This window comes from Sinohyriopsis cumingii, chromosome 15 (genome assembly GCF_028554795.1).
Source record: "Sinohyriopsis cumingii isolate HCF-2022 chromosome 15, ASM2855479v2, whole genome shotgun sequence".
Lineage (NCBI taxonomy): Eukaryota > Metazoa > Mollusca > Bivalvia > Unionida > Unionidae > Sinohyriopsis > Sinohyriopsis cumingii.
In genome coordinates, this window is record NC_142975.1 from 14869133 (window position 1) to 14892843 (window position 23711).

Here is a 23711-nt window from a genome sequence, read left to right on the forward strand (position 1 = left end):
CCAATATTTTACACCCAAAATTTGCACATGGTCGGAATCCGACTTTGTGTCTGGATTTTATACTTTTTGGACTCAGATCTAAGGCAGACTGGTATAAGCTGCAAACAGACAGATGAATCTTTGCAAAAGTAGGATAAGATAGGAATTTGGAATAAAGAGTGGTCTTGATACGAAAATAATGGGTCTATTAAGAAGAACAAAATCAACACACACACCCAATCTGACTTTTATCCTTCTGCACATGTGCAAGCCAAATAGATAATGAAAACCGATGTTTCTAACACAATTAGGCATTAGGTTATTTGAGAATCACCTGAAGTTAATGTATTAGGATTTATTCAGAAATAGCTTTCAAAATGTGTTTCCTAGTCAAATTTCAGGCAAAAACAACAAAAACCTCCTGGGGTTAACGTGTTAAGACAGATGTCAAAATCTATACCAGTGCAGCTAAAGTGAAGAAACATTCCAGGAATACAGTCTGTACCCAGACAATTATTAGATGGCCAGAAGGTGAAACCATGTTCAAAGTCTTGATGCTTCTAAAACCTGTGTAAGCAGCCACAAAAAAAGAGTGAAGCACTGATAACACAAATGTGAAAGTGCAACAAATAAGTACCATAATGCTACAAAAATTAAAAACCAGTCGAATCCTACACATGAAATGACAGCAAACCAGTGGCCCCAGTTGTCATGGAAACATTGTAACACATCAGAGACTTGAGCTAGATAAGAGAGAGTGGCAGACTCCTGGTGCATGCTAAACACAGAAGAAAGAAAGAATTAAAGAAACTACTAGACTTCCGCATGGACACTGGAAACCACTTCCAAATATCAAGCCAGGGAAAGCTAATGAAAGTATCATATATCAATGACTTCTATAAATATAGCTGATGATACCGTAATAAAATAGAACTGCCAAGGTTAAAGATAAATACTGGCTATAAATCAACATAAAGGGCTTGAGCTAGCATCTGTCTGTTTCCAGGAGACCATTCTGAAAGAAAGTGATAGCATTAGTCCAAAATGATTTAATAGTGGATAAGACAATTGGAGGGGTGCCTAACATCATCAAAAACAAAAGCACTCATACCCAAATTATTATTACTTTATGGGTTACAAATGTTTGTGTTCGCCCAAAAAATTCTCACTCTGCTCAAGAGATCTTTCTCCAATCAATCCATCTAATCATCACCATCTTGTTGAATAGTTACCAGCAACTTCTGTTTTACATGGCAACTTTATGGGACACCATACACTTTGGGGCTATAACAACATTAATGAGAGAGATGAAAATGGAAGGCTGTGTTTCAAAATACAATCTTTTCCTTTTTAATGAAAATTAAATATATCGACCTGCAGTCTCCCCAGGATCATATACTAATGCTTAGACCGGACTATTGGCAATCCGGCTCTTTTACTTCAACTTCTCTTGGGAAGCTGGTGACAACCTTTGTGGAAGTGACCACTTTCCATAAGTAATATTACCAAACCTCCATAAGTAATACTCCCAAACCTCTGTAAGTAATACTCCCAAACCTCCATAAGCAATACTCCCAAACCTCCATAAGCAATACTCCCAAACCTCCGTAAATAATACTCCCAAACCTCTGTAAGTAATACTCCCAAACCTCTGTAAGTAATACTCCCAAACCTCCATAAGCAATACTCCCAAACCTCCATAAGTAATACTCCCAAACCTCCATAAGTAATACTCCCAAACCTCCATAAGCAATACTCCCAAACCTCCGTAAATAATACTCCCAAACCTCCATAAGTAATACTCCCAAACCTCCATAAGTAATACTCCCAAACCTCCATAAGCAATACTCCCAAACCTCCATAAGTAATACTCCCAAACCTCAAGGACAATGACTGAGATGACAATTACATTATGAGTATGCTGTTACACATTCCTGGGTAGGAATTTTAACAATCATTATTGTTCATTGATATTATCAACTGATAGCATTCTGAAAAGAATAAAATATGCAATATACCAGTAGCTGAGGTACTGCCAACAGGCAAAACAGCTAGGTCCCTCAACAGGTGTCAAAATAGCATTACCGTAACTATATTCTAGAAATTCACATTCCTGACCCATTCCAATGGCCTTGGATGGTAATTTTGTATGTTTTATATTTGTGTTATAGATTATTAGTGGTAATTTCTTAGATGTTTTACATCTGTATAAATGAGCATCAATGGTAACTTTATATGCATTTTATATTTGTGTTATAGATTATCAGTGGTAATTTCTTAGATGTTTTACAGCTGTATAAATAAGCATCAATGGTAACTTTATATGCATTTTATATTTGTGTTATAGATTATTAGTGGTAATTTCTTAGATGTTTTACATCTGTATAAATGAGCATCAATGGTAACTTTATATACATTTTATATTTGTGTTATAGATTATCAGTGGTAATTTCTTAGATGTTTTACATCTGTATAAATGAGCACCAATGGTAACTTTATATACATTTTATATTTTGTATCAAAAGAGTATCAATGGTAATTTCATACAATATTATATTTATATTATAAAGCATCAAACACAATGCCATATAAGTTTTATATTTGTATTATAATCATCAATGGTACTTTTGTACATGTTTTATATATTTATTATAGAACAGCAATAGTTTTTCCATATATTTTATATTTGTATTGTTATTTTTTATATTTGCAGCATAGAGCAACAATGGTATTTTCATATATATATTATATTTGTATGATAGAGCAACAATGGTATTTTCACATATATTTTATATTTGTATAATAAAGCAACAATGGTATTTTCACATATATTTTATATTTGTATGATAGAGCAACAATGGTATTTTCATATATATTTTATATTTGTATGATAGAGCAACAATGGTATTTCCATATGTTTAATATTTGTATTTTTACGTTTTACATTTGTAGCATAGAGCATCAATGGTATTTTCATTTTTTATTTTGCATTATAGAGCAACAATGGTATTTTCATATGTTTTATGTCTGTATTATAAAGCATCCAGAGTAATTTTATATGTTTTATATTTGTATTTGCATCTTTGTGCCACATGAGACACATTATCATCTGACATATTCTTAATCAACCAGTGCTTCTGAATTGATTTTTTTTTTAAATTCCTGATTAGTTGTCACCTACAACAGGCGTATTAGAAGGCATGCTCCAGATCATAGTACTGAAATATTAAACACAAAACAAGACAATCTATAATCTTTGAACAAGTAACTCCAAAGTAAAATTGGGATCTAGCCTCAGTTTACCCAAGTCTCGAACTGAATAATAACGAATAAATGTGTTACGGTACCATATATACTCACTTAGAATTTGGGTCCAACTGTGAACAACATAGACACTGATCTGCCATTGCATAATGTGCCAGCAGATCAGGGTCTATGTTGTTTGTTCTACTGACTGCTCATAACAATACTGATTACTCCTAACAAACTGCATAATCCCAGATCTGCTTGAGCTTTATGTGATGGCAGATCTGTGTCAGTGGAATTTGCAGTTGGACCCAACCCTTGATTGCTGTTATGGGTTTAATGACATTTTAGCATATGGTACTCACTATACAGGGTGGCCAGAGTATTGGGTGGATGAAGAACCCGAGCAAACCCCAAGAAGAACCACTGACTTGAGGGAAGCTACTGGCAAGCTTTCTCACATACCCATGTTGGACAAGCCCAAGACTCGAATGCATGTGGACACAGGTGATATGGCAGTGATCTGTAAAGGCAATTGCCTAAGACCACCTGGCCATCCAGGGCCCCTAAAGACTATCTGTCTTGTGACATCAAACCTAACAGCATGGATTAATTTGTTATATATTTTTTATGACCACCTTTCAGACATCTTTTCTGAGACCTGTTGTCTTCAGATACTGTATTTTTTATTGAAGAAGGGTGGTTTCACAAAGCATTTGTAATTGCATATCCAGTTATGCGATACCTTTTAAGGTACCTGTTCAAATACATGGCATATGTACTCATCTATGAGTCCAACTGCAAACTGCACTGATCCAGGTCACTTAAATGTACAAGGTATAGTGGGAAAGATAGACCAGATTAAGTTAATGTTGTCTTCCATGGAAAATAATATACATGTTTTAGGACTCACTGAAACCAAATTAAATGCTAACCACAATGATGATCTATTTCACTGTCAAAGCTACAATAAACCATTTCGTAGGGACAGAGAGACAGCGGGGGGGGGGGTCTTGTTGTATACATTAGGGAAGATGTAAATGTAAAAAGGCGACTTGACTTGGAGTCACATGAAATTGAGAGTATCTGGGTGGAAATTTTTCAAAATAATGCAAAATCTTTCCTAGCTGGTTTCATTTATAGACCACCTTCCTCCAAAGCATTTTGGAATGATAACTTTTTGAAACAAATAGAAAATGTTCTAGCACAGGAGAAAGAAACATATATACTCGGAGATATAAATAAGGACCTTCTCAATACTCAAATAAGGAACAACTGGATGGAATTTATTGAATCATTAGGCCTAGACCAGCTGGTAAATTAGCCTACAAGGGTAACAGAAAAATCAAGCACTGATCACATTTATACTAACCTACCAGACAATGTGGCTTGTGTTAATGTACTGAATGTTGGTCTTAGAGACCACTATCCTACTTTTTTGACAAGAAAGGTTAAATGCAAGAAAAATAATAAAAATACACATAAAACGATCACTTACAGATCGTTCAAAACTTTTAATGAAGAACAATTTCTCAGTGACCTATATAAAGTTCCATGGAGTATGATCCAAAATTTGGATGACATAGATGAAGCCATGAGGGTGTGGACTGACTTATTTATGGATGTAGTATCTAAGCATGCACCACTGAAAGTACATCGAGTAAAGACTGATATTCAACCTAATTGGCTTACTACTGAAATCCTAGATGCTATGAAAACACGAGACAAATTCAAGGCTATGGAAAACCATGCACAATATAAAGTATTGAGAAATAAAATAACAAGTATGATCAAAAAAGCTAAAAAAACTTATTATCAATCATTGCTTGAAAACAAAAAGAGCAACACAAACTCCATTTGGAAAGTCTTCAATGAACTCACTGGAGGAACGCACAAAAAACAGACAAATAAAATTCACTCACTTCTGGTAAATGACACCATAGTCACTGATGAAACTGACATTGCAAATGTTTTCAATGATTTTTTCATCAACATTACCACAAAGTTAAAAGAGCAAGTGATAGAAAACAACTTTAATGAACTGAAAAAGTTCTGCAGCAGTAAAATCTCAAAGGAGGTATGTTTCTCTATCCCACCAGTGTCAAAAAACTTTGTTAAAAAATGTCTCAGTGAACTTGATACCAAGAAAGCTACAGGACTTGATCAGATTGGTCCACGACTCATTAAATCTTCTGCCTTTGCTATTGTAGATAGCATAACATTCATAATTAATTTAAGTATTGCAACCTCATCTGTCCCCAAAATATGGAAAACTGCAAAAGTAACTCCTATTCACAAATCTGGTTCTAAGGATGATGCTGATAACTACTGACCAATTTCAATACTACCAAACTTGTCAAAATTGATTGAAAAACATGTCCATGACTCATTCATGTCGTATTTAACCAAACACTTGCTGTTACACCCTAATCAATCAGGCTTTAGACAGAACCATTCCTGTGAGACTGCCTTGATCTCCCTAACTGATAAATGGCTTCAAGCACTTGACCAAGGTAGAATAATAGGAACTGCATTTGTAGATTTCAGGAAAGCTTTTGACATGGTGGATCATGAAATCCTTTTGAAGAAACTGAAAATCTACCAGTGTGATGAAAGAACAATTAGATGGTTTACTTCGTACTTAAATGAGAGAACACAACATGTTTACATAAATAATGTTCTGTCTGAACCTGAAACAATTAGATATGGAGTACCACAAGGCTCAATTCTAGGTCCACTACTATTCATTTTATTTATTAATGACCTACCACTTTTACTAAGAGACTCAATATCATCTACAGATCTCTATGCAGATGACACAACATTGTCAGACATCCAAAACACAAAACATGAGCTCGAAATTTCTTTACAGAATGCACTAAACAAACTGGAAAACTGGTGCACATGTAATGGCATGGTGGTAAATACTGGTAAAACTAAAATATTACTTACTCAACACTGCAAAGAAGGACAAATCTTGATAGTGATGAACTATGTCTGACATGGAAGGATACAAATCTGCAAATAGTCTGTCATGATAGGCTACTTGGTGTTCTGGTAGATAATAACCTATCATGGACTGAACATATCAAACATACCAGTAAAAAAGTCAATTCAAGTTTATGGCTTCTCAGTAGGATAAGACATTTTCTCCCTGAAAGGCACAGGAAACTATTTTATAACAGTTACATACAACCCTATTTGGACTACTGTAGTACAGTATGGGGTAATTCAAATGATAAAAACATAGCAAAGCTGGCACATCTTCAAAAAAGAGCATTTGGGCTAATATCAATCCAGAAAGAAAGCAAGGAAAGTTTAGCTGGTAGGTTAAAAATATTACCTATTAAAGACCGAATCTGTTTGAGAAAAGCCAAATTAATGTACAGGATATCTCAGAATAGTGCTCCTGAATATTTACAATCACTATTCCAGTATAGGCTACCTGGTAATACTCCCCACCTGCGATCCATGTCTACCAAACAGTATAAAATTCCCAAACCAAATAAGGAGTTATTTAAAAAAAGTTTCCAATACTCTGGAACTCTGCTCTGGAATAGTATTCCAGCTGAGATTAGAAAAGCCCACTCTATTTCCTTCTTCCAAACCCAATATATCCAGTGGCTTCAGAGATGCAGCTTAAATAAATGAATTCCTTTGTATGAGGGCCTCAAGGTAGATTAGTTTTTAGCTAATTGTGTTACCCTCTTTAAATAAGGTCATTATTATTATCATTATTATTATTAAATCACATAATGCACCAGCAGATCTGGGTCTGTGCAGTTTGTTAGGAGGAATCAGTAAAAGAAACAACATAGATCCTGATATACAGGCACAATGTGATACAGCAGATCAGCATCTTTGTTGTTTTACAGTTTGACTTGACTTAAAAGCAAGTATATATTGTGCTATATTTCTAATACTGTAGAAAGTATTATGAATAAATTATCATGTACATACATGAGCAATAAAAATGATGACTTCATATATGTAGAGACAGATTAAAACAGCGATCAAGATTTCAACTCTGTGTTAAAACTTAAATAATTTCATTGCTTCTTCACATGCTAATATGTGTTTCATTGTTGTAAAACTAAATCAATAATATAAAGAAAGTCACATGAGCTAAGAAACAGACAAGCATGCTCAGCGAGTACTTGACCTGGAAAACTGGGTTTAGGATATAGCAATTAGTAAAGGAACTGGAGCAACTGAAGAAAAATCATGAATAAATGTATGACAGAATAATCTGAGTTCCTTTATAATGCTTTAAGTGAGACTGGCAAATCCCTAAGTGGGGGACATGTACTCAGTAAGCAACCTAGTGAGACAAGCCAATCCCTAAGCGGGGACATGTACTCAGTAAGCAACCTTGTGAGACTAGCAAATCTCTAAGTGGGGACATGTACTCAGTAAGCAACCTTGTGAGATTGTCAAATCCCCAAATGGGGACATTTTACTCAGCGAGCAAACTTATTTAATTATCTGTCCAAGGGAATTTCTTTCTATCATCAATTTTGTTGTACAAAACAATCAACTGTTAATGTAGCCTGTGACATCTTATAGACATGTCTTGTTAATTACAATAAAACTCACTGTATGGTAATTTATCATATAGTGGTGGCATAAAACAATCGTATTCACATGCTGCCATTGTTGTACATTCTATTTAAAATGCATGTTTTGGGTCTGAGCGGTTGTATATAACTATTTATTTGCAGCAATACATAGATTTATAAGTGTATTTGTGTTTTTATACATGTGTGTGAATGTGTGTTTCTTCAGTTTTAATTGAGGCTTCAAATGAAGCAATAGTGTATTACCTGTTTACGTGAATAAATGAAACAGCACATCCTCACTGTAAGGCCCTTCACTACACCATGGTAAATGCTCTCAGATGTGAGAGGTTGTGGGTTCAATCCCCACCCGAATCATGCCAACAAATTACAAAAATGGTACTAACAACTACCTCGCTTGGTGCTCAGCATTAAGAGGTTAGTGTTAGGACTAGTCAGCCTGGGGTCAGGATAACGCTACCGGGTGGGACATCATGTTACATGTCTGCGGCATGATGCCCCATTTCTAGTCATCACTATAAACTGAAACACACCAGACATCCCAGTGACATGACTGAAAAATTGCTAAAGCTACATTAAAAGTCCAAAACACACACACACACTCATTACAACAGGGTACTTCTTGTAAGACCCTTCATTAAAGCATAAGTAATGTTATAAGGCCCTTTATTATAATATGGTTCCTTTTATAAGGTCCTTTATTATGTTGTTGTTGATGGGTTTAATGCCATTTTTCAGCACACAATAGGCTATGCATGGCAGCCCGGTATTAATGGCAGAGGAAGAACCTGGGAAAACCCCACAAAGAACCACCGACCCACAAGAAGCTACTGGCAAGCTTTCTCACATACCCACATTGGCTGAATCCGAGACTCGAACCCACACAGACAATGGTGAGATAGTAGTGATCCATAATGGACAGCGCTTTAGACCACTTTGCCACTTGGGGCCCCTGCTTTATTATAACATGGTTGATGCTATAAGACTCTTCATTACAATATGTTTCCTGTTATAAGGTCCTTCATTATTACATGGTTCATGTTATAAGGTCCTTCATTATTACATGGTTCATGTTATAAGGTCCTTCATTATTACATGGTTCATGTTATAAGGTCCTTCATTATTACATGGTTCATGTTATAAGGTCCTTCATTATTACATGGTTCATGTTATAAGGTCCTTCATTATTACATGGTTCATGTTATAAGGTCCTTCATTATTACATGGTTCATGTTATAAGGTCCTTCATTATTACATGGTTCATGTTATAAGGTCCTTCATTATTACATGGTTCATGTTATAAGGTCCTTCATTATTACATGGTTCATGTTATAAGGTCCTTCATTATTACATGGTTCATGTTATAAGGTCCTTCATTATTACATGGTTCATGTTATAAGACTTCATTACAAACATGATTCCTGTTTTAAGGTCCTTCATTATAACATTGCTCATGTTATAAAGCCCTTCATTATAACCTTGTTCATGTTATAAGACCTTTTATTACAATATTATTCCTGTTATTGTGCTCTTCATTATAACATGGTTCACATTATAATACCCTTCAGTATACCATGGTTCATGTTACAATACCCTTCATTATCACAGGGTGTCTGTTATAAGGCCCTTCATCATAACAGGGTTCCTGTTATAAGGCCCTTTATTATAACACAGTGCCTGTTATAAGGCCCTTCATTATAACATGGTTCCTGTTATAAGACCCTTCATTATAACATGGTGCCTGTTATAAGGCCCTTCATTATAACATGGTTCCTGTTATAAGGCCCTTCATTATAACATGGTTCTGGTTATAAGGCCATTCATTATAACATGGTTCCTGTTATAAGGCCCTTCATTATAACATGGTGCCTGTTATAAGGCCCTTCATTATAACATGGTTCCTGTTATAAGGCCCTTCATTATAACATGGTGCCTGTTATAAGGCCCTTCATCATAACATGGTTCCTGTTATAAGGCCCTTCATTATAACATGGTGCCTGTTATAAAGCAGGTATGGTCATGAATACCATTAAGTGGTTACACTAAAAGTATTTGTCGTGTACTTTGTTATATTAGGTAGTCTTGCTTTAAAGCAGCCTACTCTATGGCTCCAGTGGACATCATTTTAATTGGGAGTAATATATTATTAGTACTACAGTAATAATAGTATTAGCAGTAGTAATAGTAGTAGTTGTAGTAGCAATAGTAGTAGCAATAGTAGTAGTAGTAGTAGTAATAGTAGTAGTAAGAAACCAATAAGATAAGAATGCTCATTGAAAAGTACTAGATTTTTCTAGTTGATTTTCATTTTGTTGTAAACCTGCTCATGAAGTATTACTGAATACTACATGGAACACATTTTAAAAAAATTCTGCACAACAGTTTTTAAAACATTTAATCAACACATTTTTTAATGAATGGCAATTACTAAGGTCTATACTCCCAGCAAAAATAATGTCACTGACTAGAATTCATGACTCCTCTCTTGTTAATTTGTAACAACACAGCCGCTTCCTAATGAATTATTCATCAAATGATTGCTCTAAGAATATTTAGGTGAATTGATCTGAGGTGAAACAGACGATGCATTGATGGTAGATGCATGCCTTTATTGTACTGGTTTTGCACACTCTTTCTCTTGCAAGAATATCATAGAAAAAAAAACCAGTATGAACTATTAAGCAAATGTTTATAAAATTATTCATAACTGTTTTAATCAAGTCCCATCCAATTTCTGCAGTACATGACATTATAGATAAATGTTGGATTTTAATAGGTCATTAGGGCTTGTGTTTTTTTTAAAAATAATTGTCAGGAAATTTACAGTAAGTGGTTCCCATTAGCAACAGATCATTCTATAATACCATAATACATGAATTTCATAGAATTATTAAGTTAGACTGTTCCCATATATGATACAGATGGTTCTGTTTGAAGTTCTTCAGGTTGTTCATATCTCATGGGCAGATGGACATATCATATATGCTTGCTGACAAGTCAAGTCCAACCACAAACTACACAGACCCAGATCTGCCATTGCATCTGCCATTGCATAATGTTCCAACAGATCTGGTTCTTGGCAGCCTGTCAGGAGCAGTCATTAGAATAAACAATAACGACTGTGATCAGATGGCCATTATGCTATGGCCGATCAGAGCCTAGGTTGTTTGTAGTTGAATTAGATTTATTAGTGACAATATACGATACTGGTAATTTCATGTGGAAATAAATCACAACATTTAAGGTACTCTAAATTTTGTGCATGACAGCAATCCCTCCATGGATAGAAAACAAAGATCATACAGATTAATTTTAACTCATTAACCCCTGGAGATTTTTGTCATTTTCGCCTGAAATGCAAGTAGGAAACACAATTTGGGGGCTACTTCTGAATACAACCAAATAAATTGGTTTGCAAGAGATTTTAGTTTAGGTTAGTTGTGTTAGAAACATTTTTCATTGGCTATTTGCTTGTGCAAATGCAGAAGGGTAAAAGTGGTTCATTTTGGGTTTTTTTTGGCTTATTGGACCCATCATTTTGTGTCCTGGCCCCTTTTTATTTAAAATCCCCATTGTATCCCCCTTTTTGCAAAGGTTCTCCTGTCTGTGTGCAGTTCTGACTGGTCTGCTAAGATCTGAGGCCAAAAAGTCTACAATCCAGACACAAAATTGGATTCCAACCATGAGTGAATATTGGGTGTAAAAAAATCGGGTTTCAAAAATATGTTTTTCCCTCTGCATTTTGTAAGGTGACTTGAAAGTCCAGATTATTTGGTACCATTGTAGAGCTACATCTGTCAACTTTTCTGTAATGCCACCCACTTTAGTGTATCTTAAATGACCTTGACACTACAGAGCTCAGAAGTAGGGTACTACCTTTTGATGCTTAAAGGCACCTGGGATTAATGAATTAACCATATGCTTCATCCAGCTTTTTACATGACCTTGAAATTGCCAGCTGATCCAAACAGAAGATGCAGGTTGGTCAAAATTAAAGTCTGGTACTTTCTTAATCTATAGTCTAGATATGAAATCAATCCCTCGATGTTTGGAATTCATGATCAGAGACAAAAATTAACTGAAAACTTGATAAAGAGTTTTAAAATGACCTTGACCTTGCAGCAAGGGCTGAGAAAGTGTGTATGTCAATCATAATATGTGAACAAGTTTAAATATTCTACAGATTAAAGTATGACATATATTTCCAACAGTTAGGGATACCAAACAATATTTCCCAAAAACTTAAAGATGTTCAAACAACCTTGCACCTGAAGCTTGTTTGTTGTTTTGTGGGGTGTAACACCATTTTCCAGCATGTGATAGGTTATACATCATGGCCAGTACATTTGGTAAACAAAGAACCCGAGAAGGCCCCCGGAAGAACCACCAACCCACAGCAAACTATAGGAAAGCTTTCTGCATACCACATTTGTTGAGCCAAGACTCGAAGTCACATAGACCGAGGTAAACTGTGTTGGTAAGGTGAGCACCTTGGACCACATTGCTACCAAAAAGAGGCAGAGAAAAGATAAGAGTCTGTGGAATGGCATAGCATACCTTTAATAGATTTGGCAACTATCTCACAAAGGGTAAGGGGCTTGTGACCATATGAAAATAAAATAAAGATTTTTAATATTGTTGCTGCCACCATCAACATGAATGATGCCTATGCCTTGCTGAGTGATTCCTAACAAAACCAGCAACACTTAAATGAGTGATTCTTAATAAAACCAGTAACACTTAAATGTGTGATTCCTAACAAAACCAGTAACACTTAAATGAGTGATTCCTAACAAAACCAGCAACACTTAAATGAGAACACTGTTAATTCACAAGCTGATCTATTCTTACCTAGCTGTATATTCCCAAAGTTCTTAAACACTGAATACTGTCAAGTCCTTCACTGTGAAATTCCTTGGTTCAGCATCTTTTGCTACCATAAGAAATCTCTGGTAAAAACATTGTCTTACAGTTCTGGTATTCCCATCCCTACATAGTCCATTTACAACCCTGTGCTCAGTTTTGAATGAATTTAAAATCTCCTCTCATACAAGAATGAAACAGTCACCTATTTCCCTGCAGCAAACTTTTATCATATTGTTTTCCAAAGCACTGCCACCACCAACATACAACATCAGATATTGATTTATTATAAAATGCTCTCCAATTTCCACTCTGTAGCTTTTGACTACTGATGACAAGCCATGTCCACCTTATCTGAACCAGTTTCATTATTTTTCATTTTGTTGTTACAACATGTGCCTAATAATTCATCCAGTAGGTCTGCTGCTTAAGTCTATGCTTTGTTCACACAACTGGTGCCAGAGTGAGCTATTCCCTATCAAAATGTAGTTAAGAATCCTGCCCCCAGGTCAATAGTATTGACTTTTTGTCCATTTTCCTGGTTATCTTTCCTTCTGGGTGAATTTCCCCTGAGATACCATACATTTATACTGACAAATGTTCCTACAAGTACTGTTTTTTGGGGGGCGGGGGTGTTTTTGTTTTTATGTTGTTTTTGTAGACCCAAAATTCACTAAACAGACCAGCTTAACATTATACCAGTTCAGCTGTATATATGCAAATTACACCATATAACGTGAGTGATAACAAGAGGCCCAAGGGGCCAAAGACTGTTCATCTAGCTGACAGCTGCCTAAAAAATGAGGTTAGTCAAGAAATCAAGGTCACTAGAGTGCCTTTTTGTAAGTGTGATTTTTCAGACATCAAAAGAAGTTTTTTAAATATCATAATACCAGCCGCTATATCTGATGACAGATTGGCATATTGGAAAGGCATTTATGGCTGGGTATTAGTAAACTTATGTATGTATTTATTTTCTAGAACAGTTTCAGTTTTCATTCCATTTTTAGATATGGAGCTATATCTGTTGGTGGATTCGAAACATTTATATAAATGAAAGGATACGATGCCATGGCCCTTTGTGTTAAAACTGGCTGAATTTTGTTCAGCGATTTTGGAGGACAAGTTATTGACGAGTTTCTATTTGTATTAATAGCAGCAAAATTTGAAGGCAGTCTTACTTGCATTATTTGAAGAAAATGTAAAAAAGACCTTCAGGCCAGAATACATTGTCAAATTTTGCTGAATTCTATTCAGGTTTATTCATTTGGTTTGTCTTTGCTAGCTTGCTTTTGAGTAATGATGATGGTGGTCATGTACAATATTTGTAAATATTTAAAGTCCACGATGCTTCAAATATGGTCAAATTTTGTTCAGCAGTTGTTAAAAAGTCATCTGAAGGTGTTTCCATTTTTAATAATGTCAGTCATACCTGATGATAGATCAAGACAGTTTATACAAACATGAAAGACTATAATGCCAGTATGCATTCTGTCAAGTTTTGTCTAATCCTGTTAAGTGGTTTTTGAAAAGTAGTTTTGGAAGGAATTTCTGATTTTAGCCATATTTACTGGTGGATCATAAAGGCCTTTACTCTCAGAAGCTTTCTTGGTGTATTATATTGTTGATAAAGCACCATTCCAAACATAATGTCATTCAAATCCCTGTTGCATTAAACACGAATGCCATATACAAAACAGTGCACTGGGTAAGATCCGAAGAAATGGTAACAACCGAAAAATCAGAAAACTGCAGGGATGACCTGGTATCAGAATAATGCCTTTCTACAATGAAAATAAGACTATAATATCAAAGTTTGTCAAACTAGCAAGAGTAGCTATCTTCAACAATGCTGCTCAAGAGGCAAAATAACGTGAGGTCTACAGATCAACTTGTACCCAAGATTTTTAAATTGCCCCAAATTTGTACCTGCATGGAAAATTATCCTTACTGGAACCTCTAAAACACTAACCAGCCTAACTTTTACCAATACACTCAACAAAGCGAATACAACCTTTCAAAAGGCCAGTAGGTCTCTTGGAGACAACTTTCCATCCAATAGATTTGAAAGCAGCAAATTAACGTAAAATGCCAGAACTTTGGCTAAAAATTAACCCAAATATCTTCTCTCAAGTCTCAAATCAGAGTTTATTAGTCCTAGTAAAACTGACACTTCACTGCAATCTAGTAGTGTAGCACTGACTATCTGCAAATGTGACAAAGATAATTATTTCCTCAAACGTGCAATGAAATCTCTCTGGCCATTTGTCAGCCATATATGTTTTTGCAAGAGAATTTTGCTATTATTTAATAAGAGCTAAATTTCAATGTAAACACCCCGGTTTTAAGAGTAAATTGTTCACAAACCAAGTACTATATCAAAAGACTGTTAATTGCACTCTATGCATTAAAATCGATAAATCTAACAGAACCAGAAGCACATTTGCAAATAAAACTTCAAAGTTAAGAGGTCATTGTACTATATATATATACACAATATATATATACACATAATTTACTTAGCTCACTTGCCACTTCTGTGGCAAACTATTACAGGTGAGATTAAATTCCAAGTAAAAATTAAAGAACACTTAAGGGATACTAATAGCAAGAAGGAATATGCATGTGTTTACACACTTTAATCGACGTGACTAAAACAAGGTCCAGTATCAGATAATTAAATCTGGCCCAGATTGAACATTAAATGGAAAGATATACAGCCATCAGTTCAATACATCAGTTACATACATTTATTCTACACCCGATACAGATTAACATCAATGTTTAAATTGAAGTCAAGCAAATTTTGTTTTTGTCAATTTCTATCAGTTGATATGACCACTCCAGTGGCCTAAGTGGATGTGGGAAGTCATGGGTTTGAACCCCAGCTGAGTCATACTAAAGACTTACAAAAAATGGTACAAGCAGCTGCCTTGCTTGGTGTTCAGCATGATGAAGCTGTGTTAGGACTGGTCGTCCTGGTGTCAGGATAATGTGTCTGGGTGGGACATCATGCTACATGTCAGAGGAACAATGCCCCTGTGCTAGACATTACTATAAACTGCCACACTGCAGATATTGTAGCAATATCACTGAAAAATTGTTAAAGCTATGTTAAAAGTCCAAATCACACACACACACACATCAGTTGATATGTCAGAGTGGAATACCAGATAAATCACAGGATGGTGAAACAAAATTGGTCTTTGTGGAGAAATCAAGAACACATTACCTAATATCCAAATTTTCCTCTATCAATATTTTCTGATTCTCCCACCCATCAATCTACCCGGTACATTATTACATGATACATCACAGAATATTGTCCAAAGGATTTACTGGATAACTGATGCTTTCTTTCTGATTTTTATATTTTCAGCTCTCTTTTCTTCCCCAAGGCATATATATTCCCATTTATATTATATTACTATAGCATCATCTATCAGAATAACATGAATGCCGGAAACCTATAGGGCTATAGATGTACTTGTATATCTTTAAAACACATCATCATTTTGTATACATGCATTGGCCAGCATTGGACAATGCTGTGATGTTATTTGTTATTTACCGCTCCATTGGCCTAGTGGTTAGAGTGTCCGTCTTGGATGCAGGAGGTCGTGGGTTTGATCCCCAGCCAAGTCATACCAAAGACATACAAAAATGGTACTAACAGCTGCCTCGCTTGGCACTCAGCATTAAGAGGTTAGTGCTAGGACTGGTCGGCCTGGTGTCAGGATAATGTGACTGGGTGGGACATCATGCTACATGTCTGCGACATGATGCCCCAGTGCTAGACATCACTATAAACTGCCATATTGTAGACATCATAGTGATATGACAGAATTTTATTTAACTCTACATAAAAAAGCCAAACCACACATACACACACATGCACACACACACACACACACACACTGTGATGTTAGCTGAACAAGACTACTGGTAATCCATACTGTTTGGTCACATGCTTTTGACCATTTTGATGGCAGTGCAGGAATGGATGACATAGCTTACAGTTATGGATCTTTCAACTGAAAATGAATTTCATATCAAAGAAAGATTTTTCAACACTTTGACATGAAAAATTTGACCTCTTTATAACTTTCAGCTGCCTAAGGAAAACTGCCATATTTGATCTGCTTAAGGAAAACTGCTGTGAAAAAGCAGAACTGTCTAACAATCCAACCTAAATTTATCTTGAAATATTATATTGCTTTGTTTCTATGATATATTTGTCAGCAAAACAAAATCTTCAATGTGCACTATGAAAGTACCTGAATTCTAAATTAATGCCAAGTCAGTTTTTACATCCGTGCAATAAGGCACTTTAATTGATTATCAAGTTATTAAAAGCATTCTACCAACTACGGACATGCAGGTTTCAGTATTCAATTGTAATGTCCTGCTGATACTTAAATTGTATGGCATAATGCCATTGTCAAATCACATGATCAATGTGCCAGTAATGAGTACACTGAACTGTAAATTTCGTCTTTATTCTTTAGAAGTTATCACACGCTTGCTGAAACATACGATAAGGATTCTGTTCATACACTTCGTTGAAACAATCTTATAAAGAGTCTATTTATAAATACTGTTCTCAAATAAAAACTGTCCCACCTCTCACCTCTACGGAAATGTCTGATGAAAATACAAAACTCCTGTTTAAGTCAATGTGTTTGCGGAGATGGAATGAGTTGGTTTACCATTCAAATAATTCCAAACTATAAAAAATGAATACAGACAACTTAACATTTACTTGCAATTTCCGAATTCCATCTAAGAAGCAAATTGGTTTAGAAGATTTGTGAATTTTTATTTTTCTATTATGTAGTGATTTGTTTGGTCTAATTAGGTGCTTTTGCTTCTTCTTTTTGTCCACTGTTCATATACAAGAGGGAGTCAAGGTAGCTCAGTTACAACAATCTTGGATTCTTAAGTCAAGGATCAGAGTTCACTACCAGCTCAAGCCAGCCCAGGTTGGCTTCTTTTTTTGGCATGGTCTTGGAAAAGGTGTTTAGTTCCCATATCCCCAACATGATATAGTTAATAATGAGTCAATGTGCTGTTACAATCCAAACAACAACCAACATAATAAAGAAGATGGCATGATAAATATATGCAATGTTCAATGTCTACAATTTCATTTCATTTACTGAATAATGAAAATTTACTATCTCATTGTAATTTATATTGTCCTTGCATTGATTCATTTTTGTCTTTATGCAATTATATGCCTTCTTTCATTGTTCATAAACAGGATGACAAAAAAAAATATCAGCAGTTTTCAATGTCTACCTATTCATTTAATTTGCCAACTCATTTAAAAAAATTATCTCTTTATTATCTTATCTATTCAACAGGATACTAGTGATAGGATCACTCTGGTAGCCTAAGTGGTTAGAACATCTGCCTAAGGATGTGGGAGTTTGTGGGTTTGAACCCTGGCCAAGTCATACCAAAGACTTATAAAAATGGTATGCTTGTGTTACACGGAGGGGGTTTTTGTCACTCCGTATTTGGTTTTTGTTATCTAGGGGTTGACCGCCCTCGATGTTATTGCCCAGTTCGAGTAATTGTAACTATAAGTGGTGAAACTTATAGGTGAAATAGACAGAGATCTGAGCAGGTATATAGAACAAACCAACACGAGCCCCCGTACATGTAAACAAACAATTTAATCAATTACATACAAACATTGTGAAAATTCATTACATCAGGAATGTACTCTGCTTTTAGAAATTTAACTTTCACTGAAATACAAAGAAAACACAAATAGATTTAAATAAAATAGCCGATCTGTTTACTGATAGATTTAGTTCATCACAGGATCGAGTGAACAGTCGAAGTCAACGTCTTGTACGATTTCATAACCTGCTCGTCCTCAGTCTGTTTTGCTTCCTCTGTCGTTGTTCAGACCCTTGGATCTCAGGATGATACTTTCTAACATCCGTCTCAGGATATTCTCAGAATATGTCTTCAGAACTTAATACGTCGCAGGATTGCGTCACAGGATTATACGTCTCACTGCACTCTTCTCTATACTTCTCCGTATAGGTCTCAGAATAACATCACCTCATACGTCCCAGAATAATACGTCTCAGGAGCTATTTTCTCCCTTTGCTTTCAATGTTCCTCCCTCTAATCGGTAAATTAGTTCGTCGGTTCCTTTCGACAATCGTCCCCTTTTTGGACAACAGCTGTTTTACGGAAATTTCTTGCAAATTTCCGGAGTCGTACTTTTTGGGTCTCCTCTTGTAGGAAAAGCTTAGACTGATTAAAATTCGATGTGGGCAATATTAAAACCTATGAAATTTTGTGTTGGAACATGCCCTCTCATTTAACATACCAATCAGAATCAAATATCTCTGCCACTTTTTTCCAGAGGCGCCAAAGTCAGGGTCAGCTTGACTTGGTAGTTTGAGTAACAGAGTTTCTGCGATCTCTCAATTGTGACAACTTTACCAAGAAAATGAAGTTTTCCTTGTCCCAAATTGTCTGCCTGGCTGCTGTATAAACAAATGTTTAATTAGGAACAAAATTCTCCCTCTAAAGGACATTACCGTACACGGTAGTATGGTGATATGATACGCGCCTGTCTCAATAAATCTAATTAATGGTTGATTGGTCTCAACTAATGTATTCTTGTTAGATCGACATAAAATTTGCCACTTCACATAGGCCCCTCCTTGAAGAGTAAAATCAGGAATTTTGCTCTCCAAATTTTTGGAGATCTAATCTTATTCAGTTATATGACCTCGGTGAACTGTTCACCTCAGACGTCCCTAGTCTACTTAAGCAGTCAGCTCCTACATTCTTGCTGCCTTTAATGTATCGTACCTGGACTTGGTACTGCTATAGAAATAATGACCATCTCATTAGTCGTCCATTTGTCAACTTAGCTTGAGCTAAATAAGCTAGTGGCTGGTGGTCAGTTTCAAAAATAAATTTTCGTCCATACAAGTAACGTTGAAATTTAGTTATTTCAAAGATAATTGCCAAGCATTCTTTCTCAGATACCGAATAATTGCGTTCTGCAGTCGACAATTTCCTGCTACTGTAAGCAACTGGGAATAAGCTTCCGTCATGCTCTTGTAATAACACTGCCCCTAAACATCTATCACAAGCGTCAGTAAGTAAGACAAAATCTCGGGTTACATCAGGCAATTTCACTACTGCGTCTGATGTCAGTCTGTCCTTTAACATCTGAAATGCTCGTTCACATGCGTCCGTCCATACAACTTTAGTCGGAGCTTTTTTCGAGTTAAGTCAGTTAAAGGGCTTGCAATAGTGCTGAAGTTAGCAACATATTGACGATAATACCCTGCCAGTCCCAAGAAAGATCGAACTTCCGTCTTAGTGGTCGGTCGTACCGCGTCCCTAAGTTGGTCGACCTTTGAGCTATCTGGGGTTAACGCGTCTTCGCTGAGGGTATGACCTAAGTAGGTTAGTTTTCTAAACCCTATATGGCACTTAGATGGTTGTGCGGTCAGTCCCGTTTGTCGAAGTCGCTCCAAAACATTTTTCAACAGAATGATATGATCGTCCCAAGTAGCTGTTGCTAAGAGTAAATCGTCCATAAAGTTTGAAACTCCAGTCCCTCTTAATGGTTCAAGTAGTTTTCGCATCATACGTGTGAAGACACTCGGCGCATTCTGGACCCCGAATGGCATGACTACCCACTGGTAGGTCCCATCAGGAGTTGCGAAGGCGAGTTTTGCTCTGTCTTCACTTCGAAATGGTATTTGTCAGTATCCCTTGGACAGATCGATTTTCGAAAAATACTTCGCGTTGGTCACCCCGGCAAATATGGACTCAGGGTCAGGCAAAAGTTCCACTTGAAATTCCATGATCCTGTTCAACTTCCTGTAATTGACGCAAAATCTGTGTGTACCGTCTTTCTTCTGCACCAACACAACAGGAGAGCTATACGCCGACTCCGTGCGTTCTATAACTCCCAAGTCTAACATAGCTTGAATTTCATTTTGGACAGTTTCTAATTTTGCATAGGGTAGCGGATATGGCTTTAACTTCACTGGTTTCTCATCCAGTAATTTCAGGGTGAACTCCTCCAACTCCGTCTTGCCAGGTCGTTCTGTCAAGACGCTTGAATAATCTTGGAGTAACGACTCCACTTCCTTACGTTGCTCTGATGTTAACGTCCCGTCAAGCACAACGTCGACATAGGTTTCTTCCCTTGTCAAAGGACAACTAGGGAGTACTCTCCTCCATTGTCGTCGACTTCTTCCATTACAACCGTAGCTACCACGAACTCTTGTTGGTGTTTCTCTTTCACGGTAACGTTTCAGGAGATATGTGGTACAACTTGTCCTTGTCTCCTACCCGGATACGGTAGTTCTGTCCACCCTTTTTCTCCGTTACCACGAATGGTCCCCTCCATGAGACTTGAAGTTTGTTGTGTTCTAACGGTAGCAACAACACCACCTTGTCACCCACCTCAAAGTGACGTTCCTTCATCCTTTAGTTGTAATATTTGGCTTGACGTCCCCTTGCGTCACAGAGATTCTCCTGAGCCAATTTCGAAACCTCTTCCAGCTTGTTGCGGAGATCAACAACATATTGGTATGTTGTTCGCACTTCCTCCGATGCTTTCTCATCCGTCCATAATTGTTTTAACACAGCCATGGGTCCCCTGACTGTCCTTCCGTATACTAATTCAAAAGGTGAAAAACCCAAACTTGCCTGTGGCACTTCTCGATACGCAAACAGTATCGCGGGAAGGTATCGATCCCAATCCCTAGGTTGACCATCACATAGCTTCCTCAGAGCCTGTTTCAATGTCCCATTGAAACGCTCCGCCAAACCATTGCACTGCGGGTGATATGGGGTAGTCGTCAGGTGTCTAATAGATAGTAATCTATTTACTTCTTCCATCACCTGGCTCACGAACTGTGTCCCCTGGTCAGTCAGTATCTCCTCACGGACACGAACTCTAGACCAAACTCCTAACAAGGCCTCAGCCACCGTGACTGAGTCAATGTTCTTCAAGGCCACTGCCTCTGGGTACCGAGTGGCGTAATCTACTATCGTTAATATATAACGAATACCACTTTTTGCGCCGGCTTTATCGGACCTACCAGGTCCATCACCACCCTCGCAAAAGGTTCATCAATCAGTGGGGTGGTTCCTAGTGGCACCAGGTGATGAGAGGTCTTGGGTGCCACCTGCTGACACTTGTCGCATGACAAACAATACCTCCGAACATCCCCATACACACCTGGCCAATAGAACTCCCTCACTAACCTATCTCTGGTCTTCGCCACACCCATGTGGTTTCCAAGTAGACCCTCATGTGCCAGCCTAAGCACTTCTGCTCGCTTCGCTCTGGGCACAACAACTTGCTTGAACGTATCGGTACCTTTCTTGGCATACCGATACAAAATATCGTGTTTTGTCACGAACTTCACCTCGCCTTCTGGCATCCTCTGTATAGACCCATCATTTGCATACCTGTGTACCTTGTTGAGAGACAAATCTTCCTCTTGAAGTTTCCTCAACTCGCCAGGTAGCAAATTGTCTATGGGCGAAGTCGTGGGTCATAGCGGCTTTGACCCTGACCTTCGCTTCATAGCCCTCATCTCAACAGACCCGACGTATACAGGTGTACACATCATAGGGTTAGGTTGCGGCAACACATACCTACACCCTAATATTACATCATGAGACAGTCCCGACAAACACGCTGCTTGAATTCATCCCTTTACATACGGTGAATCAAGATCAATGCTAACGACTGGAAGCGAATCCTTTGTCTGATTAGCAAACTGGACCTCAACCGTCTCGCCTGTATAATCCCCAGGCTTGACATACTTACTATCCACCAAGGCAGGATAACTGCAGCCAGTATCATACAGTACGGTTGCCCTCTCACCGTTAACTGTAGCTACTGCTGTATTAGTCAACTCCACTGTTTCTTGTCTCTTAACAGTATTTGGAGTTACCGAATTAATCGTCGTCGGACGATACTTCCTACAATCCTTAACGACATGGCCTGGTCTGTTGCAGCCGTAACACACTGGCTCACCTTTACTCCCTGTGGCATCTTTTTCTACCCCCTGAGTCTTCCCCGACCCACGGAAATGTTCTCGGCTGAGATTTCCGGCCCCTGGCCTCCCACCATTCTGTCCATTCCGTCTTTGGGGTGCCACCTCAGTGGTCTTTCTATGCTCGCCAATTCCAGGTCGGTCCCTGCCACCCCAGGTGGTTGGATGCGAGTGAGCGCTCTCATAGCGCTCGGCCATCACGCTTATACCATCCAAGGTCGAGAACTCACGCTCCGCTAAAAATACTATTAAATCCTTCCTGTACGTACTTAAGACGTGCTCTTTCAAAATTTCTTTGCATATGCCTTCATACATTAGCGCGGTGCCAGACATTTTCATCCATTTATCAAAAATTACGCGTACTCGGCTATGGAATTGCGCATGCGTTTCGGTAGCTCTCTTCGACGATTCTCTAAAAAGTTTCTGGAACGTTTCTGCTGACAGCTTATAGTGCCGTAGTAGCGCCTTCTTCAGAGCGTCGTAGTCGTCTATCTCCTCCGGTGTCATATTGTGGTAGACGTCTTTCGCGGCTCCCTGTAAGAATGCTGAAACATTGATAGCCCACTGGTCTCTGGGTAGCTGATGAACCAGTGCCAATTTTTCGAACTGTGTCAAAAAGTTGTCAACAATTTCGTCCTTGTCATTGAACATGGGCATGGTGATCTGTATTGGTCGTCTGTCTTCAGATCATCTACTTGTGGACCCTGGACATTTGTTCAGATCTTCACCCCTCCTGAACTCGGCTTTGATCCTCAGTCTCTCCATGGCTAACATATGTTCGCGTTCTCTAGTTTTCTCCTTGGCCTGCAATCTGGCTAGCTCAAGCTCTCGTTCAGCTGCTTGTCTGTCTTTCTCTCGTTCCCTTTCCTCGGCCTGCAATCTGGCTAATTCAAGCTCTCGCTCACGCTCGGCTGCTTGTATGTCTTTCTCTTGTTCCGCAGCTAATTGCTCCTTGTGTTCCCTAACACTTCGTTTGACA

General features: G+C 37.5%; 1 protein-coding gene across 5 annotated transcripts in view; it reads right to left on the reverse strand.

The window, feature by feature from the left end:
• Positions 1-23711, reverse strand: part of LOC149781297 (putative N-acetylated-alpha-linked acidic dipeptidase) — a 324099-nt gene that overhangs the window by 157648 nt on the left and 142740 nt on the right. The window contains exon 1 of one of the 5 annotated variants that reach the window (XM_089935383.1): positions 12654-13081. The exons of the other annotated variants lie outside the window; for them this stretch is intronic. The gene's annotated coding sequence lies outside the window, so the exon portion shown is untranslated. Of the gene's footprint in view, positions 1-12653; positions 13082-23711 lie in introns of those variants that run through there. 5 annotated transcript variants of the gene reach the window in all.